At 42.8% G+C, this 7,584-nt stretch overlaps 1 pseudogene; it reads left to right on the top strand.

Annotated features, from left to right (window-relative positions):
- The first annotated feature begins 6,023 nt into the window (after window positions 1–6,023).
- LOC126508438 (eukaryotic translation initiation factor 2 subunit 1-like) lies at window positions 6,024–7,087 on the top strand (annotated as a pseudogene).
- Window positions 7,088–7,584: the final 497 nt, after the last annotated feature.

The raw sequence follows: 7,584 nt of genomic DNA, 5'->3' as shown, positions 1-7,584 counted from the left end.
AATCTAAACTTATTCTATGGTACAATGGAATGGAATACAAGAGCTTATTTGCTCTGACTGGAACTTTGTATCACTTGACTAATTTTTACCCCTTTTCTCAGTCCCTGAAAACCAATATTCTTCTTGAACTATTATGAAATAAATACTTTGAGATTCCACATATGAGGAAAATTATGTGACACCATGACAGTCATCTTTCTATGTCTGACACGTGGTGGGATTTATTATTACTATCAATTTTTTTTTGTTTCTTTGAGACAGGGTTTCTCTGTAGTTTTGAAGCTTGCCCTGGAACTAGCTCTTGTAGACCAGGCTGTCCTCGAACTCACAGAGATCTGCCTGCCTCTGCCTCCCAACTGCTGGGATTAAAGGCGTGCGCCACCACCGCCCACTTCTATCATTATTTTTTATGGAGTCCAGGTTTTGCTCTATTGTCAGGACTGACCTGAAACTTGCTATGGAGCCCAAGCTGAACCTCAACGCTCCATTCTCCTTACACCTTTTATGTTTTGATCCAGTACATCATCCAAACACACACATGAGCCTGTGTGGTCCTAGGGCACCTTACCAAGAGTGATGTACTCTGATATATTTTGTTTTAATTTGCTGCCTTCTCTTTTCCTTTTAATGATGGTTTTGAGCCACAAAATTGATTTCAATACCTATGATTGAAAAATACTGCCTTGAACATAAACTCCACACTCAGAGACAATCTTGGAAAAAAAAATACCAACAGGAAGAATGCTGGACACATGACATGTGTTGAGTAAACACCTGTTAAGCTCTACGCTTTTAAGGAACCAATAACCCCCACTGTAGGTGACACCCCAGGGGAAAAGACTTTGTCTTGGAAATTCTCCAATTTGCTTGGTATGGATAAGGTTAGCCTAATTCCAAACCCCAGCAAAGAGATCATTCATACACAGAAAACAGTACGTTGATATCCATTTTGAAGTTAGAATTGGAACTCTGGAGTAAAACAAAAGCAAACAGGTTTTATTCACCAGACACGAGCTAAACGCCTGCCCTGTGCTGTGTGTTCACTGTTCTCAGGCTACAGCTACAGACTCAGAGGAGTCCCAGCGCCTGCCCTGAAGAAACTGGGATATAGCAGGAGCGGTGGAGCAAGAATCTGATGCAGACAAGCAAAGCACAGGCCGCCCGGGAGGGAGGGGAGGTGTCTAGTCAATCTCGAGGAGGTAGAATGGTTCCCTTGGAGCTACCGCAAGAGTAGTAGCCAGAGAGGAGAGTAAACACAGGAGAGCTGTGGCAGCAGAGAAAACGTGTTCCAAGATGTGACAGTCACAATCGATTACCCACTGCGCAATGTGTCCCATGTTTGTTTGGATCTCTCTCTCTCTCTCTCTCTCTCTCTCTCTCTCTCTTTGGTGTGTGTGTGTGTGTGTGTGTGTGTGTGTGTTTTCTTGAGACAGGGTTTTTCTGTGTAATGGCTCTGGCTGTCCTGGAAACAGAGATCCACCTGCCTTTGCCTCCTGAGCACTGGGATTAAAGGTGTGTGCCACCACTGCCCGGCTGAGTCCCGTGTTTCTGACAGGCAGGGCCTCTCTTATTTTAGGAAGGAAATGGGCAGTTCACTGTGACTCTTTAACTCAAAGGCGTGAGGGACAGTTTTAATTGTCAACTTGACACAATCTAAAATCACTTGGTGCCTCAGTGAGAGATTGTCTACTTTGAGTTAATTTATGGGCATGTCTCTGGGGGATTATCTTCAGTTAATTAAGATGAAAAGACCCAGTCTGAATGTTGCTGGCGCTATTCTAAGAGCTGGGCTCTGGAGTGTATAAGAGTGAAGCGAAAGTTGATCATAACTGAGCGAGTAAGGAAGTGAGCAGACGTGTATGTTAGTCTGCTCTTGACTACGGTTATGATGTGACCAGCTGGCCCAAGCTCTGGCTACTGTGACTTCCCTGCAATAATGGACTGTCACCCGGAATAAAACCATTTTCTTCCCAAAGTTGCATTTTGTCAGGGCATTTTCTCACAGCTATGGAGATGGAAGTAGAACAAAGACAAATCCTCTGACATGAACCAATCATGGTGGTTCCAGGATCCTTGCCAGTCTTTGACTTAGAAATTGGCAAGAAGACTTCAGTCTAGCCAATGGGATCTGAGGGAGGTTCTTCAGGGAGCAGTCTTTGGGAAAGCAGTCTTGAGATAAATGCATGTTAATAAGCTGTCCTTTCCTCTGTTGGATTCTTTATTTACTATGTTTGTGGAATACTCGGCAGGGGTACAGCCATCTTGGAATCATGGTGGAAGCTAGCTAGAGCATGCCAATCGAAGTGATAGGAAGACAAGGGTATTGCTGGGCTTTCCCTCCCTCTGATGAAAATACCCAAGATGATCAGCTTCTAAGGAGGAAAACTTGGTTTTGCCTCATAGTTTCAGAGGTTTCAATCCACGGTCATGTAGCTCTTTCTGTGGCAACGCAGTATATCATGGCAGGAGCACACGTCAACAGAGGCAGCTTATCTCTCGAGGGCTGGGACTTGAGAGGGAGAAAGGTGTCAGAGTCCCAATATTCCCTTCAAGGACACACCCCAATGGCTTAACTTCTCTTCACTAGGTCCCACCTCCCAAAAGTGTCACAGGTTGGTGACCAAGCCTTTAATATACAGCTCTCTGGGGGACACTTACCATCCAAACCCTGACAATCAAGCACCTCAATGACCTTGAGAAGTAGACGAATTAATCAAATAAAGGTTCTGTATTCAAGGCACAGTGTGAGTAAGCTGATAGAGTTTCTGTATTATAGAAGTCCTCTGAACCAGGGCTTTGGGTTGGTTATACTGAAAATTAAATTGAACTAATGCAGAAGCTGTGGAGAGATGTCGATTGCGTTGGGTGGGTTACTCAAATTCACAGAGATCTGCCAGCCTCTGCCTCCCTGGTGCTAGGATTAAAGGTGTGCACCACCACTGCCCGGCAGCCAATTACTTTTTTAAAAATAGCGTTTTATACTCACTCTACAGGTAGAATTCATAGCTGGTACAGTAAACCTGGTCAAAAGTCCGTGGCTAGGAAAATCATAGCAGAGCGGGGGTGAGGGGATTACAACTCTTCTTTAAAAACAAAATAGTGCTAAAACTGCCTTCTAAATACTTGTTCATGCTGCTACATTACTGCTGCTTTTAACCTTGATCAGAGGAAGCTTCTGTTTACAATGGGCAACAGTTAACCCAGCTCATATCTGGCCGGAGTGTTGAGAATGCTCAACCCTAAATTGGACATTTATATCATCCCCTGTAGCTCAGGGAGCATCTCAGGAGGAAGAAGAAAAACATGTAGAAAGCTGGAGGATGGGAAAGGGTGCTGTGTAATGTAGTATTGTAGACATGCCATGGCTTTTGTACCCAGGAACTCACAGCAACTGTGGCTGCTGGACAAGACTAACCCCATCAAAATTCCATCGTGGATGGGGAAGAGGCCTCAAGAGTCTCATTCCTCCATGAGGAGCTATGGGCAGCGAATGGTTGCTGAAGAGGGAGTTAGATTCCTCAGTAATATAGCCAGTAAGTTGCCCTTGGAAACGAGAAGTGAATAAGCTCTTCTTACTCAAATAATTAACACACACATACACACCCGTTCATATCAGCAACCCTAACTAAGTGTAGTGGGACACATACACATAAATGGAGACATGAAAGCAGGAAAGGATTTCTCAGGAAGAAAGGGGGGTTTGCTGGGAGCCTAAGGAGGGGAAAGAGAGTAATGAGTGAACATTACACACACGTATGAAATTATGAAAGAAGAAATGCGATTTTCAAAGGAGTCTGGAGGAACAGTTAAGAGCTCTTGCTGCTCTTCCAGAGGACCTGTGTTTAGTTCCAAACACCCACACCAGGCAGCTCACAATTATTAGTAACTACAACTCCACTTAACTCTGTGAGTACCTGTGTGTGCACATGTGCACACACACACAATAAATCTTTGATTTTTTTTTAAAGAAAAAAAACGAGGAGCAGGAGCTGGAGAGATGGCTCAATGGCTAAGAGCATCTGTTACTCTTCTGTAAGACCACATTGTTCAGTTCTCAGCACCCATGTCATGTGGCTCACAACTTGTAGATCCTCTAGCTTAGGAGGATCCAGCAATGGAAGAAGAAAAGTATCTTTAACCAGTGCTGCTGGTCTAACTGGATGTCACTATATAGAAGACTGCAAATAGAGCCATATATATCACCCTGCAAAAAACTCAAGTTCAAGTGGATCAAAGACCTCAACATAAAAAAATATACTGAGCCTGATAGAAGAGGAAGTGGGGAATAGCCTTGAACATATTGTCCCTGAAAGTAACTTCCTGAACAAAACACCAATATTGCAGACATTAGTGTTAGATTAACAATTAATAAACTGGACCTCATGAAGCTGAAAAGTTCGTAAGGCAAAGGGCACTGCTAGTAAGACAAAATAGAAGCTCATAGAATTGAAGAAAATGTTCACCAACTCCACATCTGACAGAAGGGTAATTTCCAAAATATATAAATAACTCAAGAAATTAGACATCAACAAACCAAATAATCCAATTAAAAATGGGATACATATCTAAACAGAGAATTCTCAACAGAGGACTCTCAAATAGATGAGAAACACTTAGAGAAATGTTCAATATTCTTAGCCATCAGGGAAATGCAAATCAAAACTACTTAGAGATTTCATCTTGATCAAAATGGCAAAGATCAAAAACACAAGTGATAGCTCATGCTGGCAAGGATGTGAAGCAAGGGAAACACTCCTCCACTGATGGTGGGAGTGCAAATTTGTGCAGTCACTTTGGAAATCAGTATGGTGGTTTCACAGAAATTTGGGAATCCATCTACCTCAAGACCCAGCTATACACTCTGAGCATATACATAAAGGACACTCCATCCTATCACAAGGACACTTGCTCAACTATAGTCATAGCAGCTTTATTTGTAATAACCAGAAACTGGAAACAACCTAGATGTCCCTCAACTGAATAATGGATCAAAAAAAAATATGGTACGTTTACACAAGGAATATTACCCAGCTGTTAAAAGCAATGACATCATGAAATTTGCAGGCAAATGGATAGTACTAGAAAAGTCTGTAATTGGAGGTTTCTCTCCCTCCCACCAGTTCCTGAATAACTACTCTGAGGCTTAATATTAATGAAAAATTGTTTGGCCTATGGTTCAGGCTTGTTATTAACTAGCTCTTACAACTTAAATTAACTCATTTCTATGCTATGTTTTACCACAAGGCTCATTCATGGCTTGTTACCTCACATCTTGCTTCCCCAGCAACTGCTGGTGTCTAAGTGGTTTCTTACTGATAAACAGCCACTTAGTAAACTGCTTTATCATCTTAAATTATATGCAGTCATTAAAAATAATTAAGCAATTCAATATGCTTGAAAGGGAGGTAGAGTGATATCGTGAGAGGTGGATCCTCACGCACTCTGGGTTGAGTGAAGCGCACACTGAGGAGGCTCTGTGTCCAGTGCTGCTCTACCAAATCTCTTCCTGTAGTAATAAGTGCGGCGGGGCTGTGTCCCCAACACCCCGGCCGCCTGGCTAGCTTATGCCTGAAATAACAACACACAAACTGTATTCATTTAAACACTGCTTGGCCCATTTCTATCTAGCCTCTTCTCGGCTAACTCTCACACCTGGACTAGCCCATTTCTAATAATGTGTGTAAGCACCCCAAGGTGCGCTTACCGGGGAGATTCTAGCCTACATCCATCCTGGATCAGAGCTTCATAGTGTGTGTCTCTGAGCGCAGAGCTATCGCGTCTACCCGGGATAGCTGAGCATGGCATCTCTGCTCCAGAGCAGAGCTCACTTCATCTTCCTCCCAGCATCCTATTCTGTTTACTCCTCCCACCTATGTTTTAACCTATCAGGGCTAAGGAGTTTCTTTATTGCTTAACCAATGAAATCAACAGATTGATATATGACACTCCCACATCATCTTCCTTGCCATTAAGGAGCATGCTGCGGGACCCTAGTTTGGGATTCACACATTCTACACCTCAGAATGCTGGGTCTAAGTTGTAGATTTTATCAACACAGATTCCCTGAAGTGGAAGATGTAGTGATGGTGAATGTAAGATCCATTGCTGACATGGGGGCTTATGTCAGCTTGTTGGAATACAATAACATTGAAGGCATGATTCTTCTTAGCGAATTATCCAGGAGACGGATCGGCTCTATAAACAAACTGATCCACATTGGCAGGAATGAATGTGTAGTTGTCATTAGAGTGGACACAGAAAAAGGATATATTGATTTGTCAAAAAGAAGATTTTCTCCAGAGGAAGCAATCAAATATGAAGACAAATTTACAAAATTCAAAACTGTCTGTAGCGTTCTTTGCCATGTTGCTGAGGTATTAGAATATACCAAGACAAGCAGCTGGAAAGCCTGTTCCAGAGGACTGCCTGGGTCCTTGATGACAAATACAAGAAGCCTGGCTATGGTGCTTAAGAGGCCTTTAAGCATGCAGTCTCAGACCTGTCTTGGATAGTTTAGATCTGAACGAAAATGAACAGGAAGTACTCATTAGCAATAGCATGAGGCATTTGACCCCACAAGCTGTCAAACTTCGATCAGATACTGAAGAAGCTTGCTATGATTATGAAGGAATTGACGCTGTAAAAGAAGTCCTGAAGGCAAGTTTGAATTGTTCTACAGAAACCATGCCTATCAAGATTAACCTAAGAGCTCCCTTCCACCCAGGTATGTGATGTCAATGACCTAGAGAGAACAGAAGGCCTCTCTGTTCTCAATTCAGCTATGGCAGTCATCAAAGAAAAGATTGAGGAGAAGAGGGGTGTGTTCAGATGGAGCCCAAAGTGGACACAGACACAGATGAGACTGAGCTTGCAAGGCAGCTGGAACGGCTTGAGAGAGGAAATGCAGAGGTGGATGGAGATGATGACGCAGAAGAAATGAAAGCCAAAGCTGAAGATTAGCCTTGTGGGAAACAGTGATTTAAGGAATACGAAGCTGCCCTTCCTGGCTGGAAATCCTAGACTTGAAAGTTTTCCAGTATTGAAAACTTCGAATCTGAATATTTTTATTTTCAAGTATTCAAGTGTTCAACAAACCAGAATCTAACCACCCTCCTTGTGTCAGCCACAAAGAAGCGCTAACACCTCAAGCATTTTTTAAGGGAGTGGCTTGATTTGACCAGAGGCAAATGTTAAAGAGCAGCCCTAAAATTGGGCTTTCGGTTTCCATTTCTGATGTCTCTGGATTCAGTACCTCCATGAGATTTACCAGGGGCACCCAACACAAACAGTCCCAACCTTCCTATATAAAATGTATTCAAGCCAACATCAAATAAACTTCTGGGATATTAAAAAAAGAAAGGAAGGTATATCGAATATTACTAACTGAGAAAAGCAGTGTCCACAAAAGTTGAGAACAGTATGAAAACAGGGAAGAAAATATTTGAAAATGCATAAAACAAAACATTAGGCTTATGGGAGAGCATAGCAGAGGACAGTCTTCATGCAGTGTCAGAAAGGAAACAGCTTGTCCTCCAAAAGATTCCAGAAGCTGACTTGAATGGGGTGGGGGTGGGATGGGTGGGG

Source organism: Alexandromys fortis, unplaced genomic scaffold (assembly GCF_014885135.2).
Source record: "Alexandromys fortis isolate MF-2015 unplaced genomic scaffold, M_Fortis_MF-2015_v1.1 scaffold_82, whole genome shotgun sequence".
Classification (NCBI taxonomy): domain Eukaryota; kingdom Metazoa; phylum Chordata; class Mammalia; order Rodentia; family Cricetidae; genus Alexandromys; species Alexandromys fortis.
The sequence above is the reverse complement of the archived record's forward strand: the minus strand, read 5'-3'. Positions and strand labels throughout refer to the sequence as shown.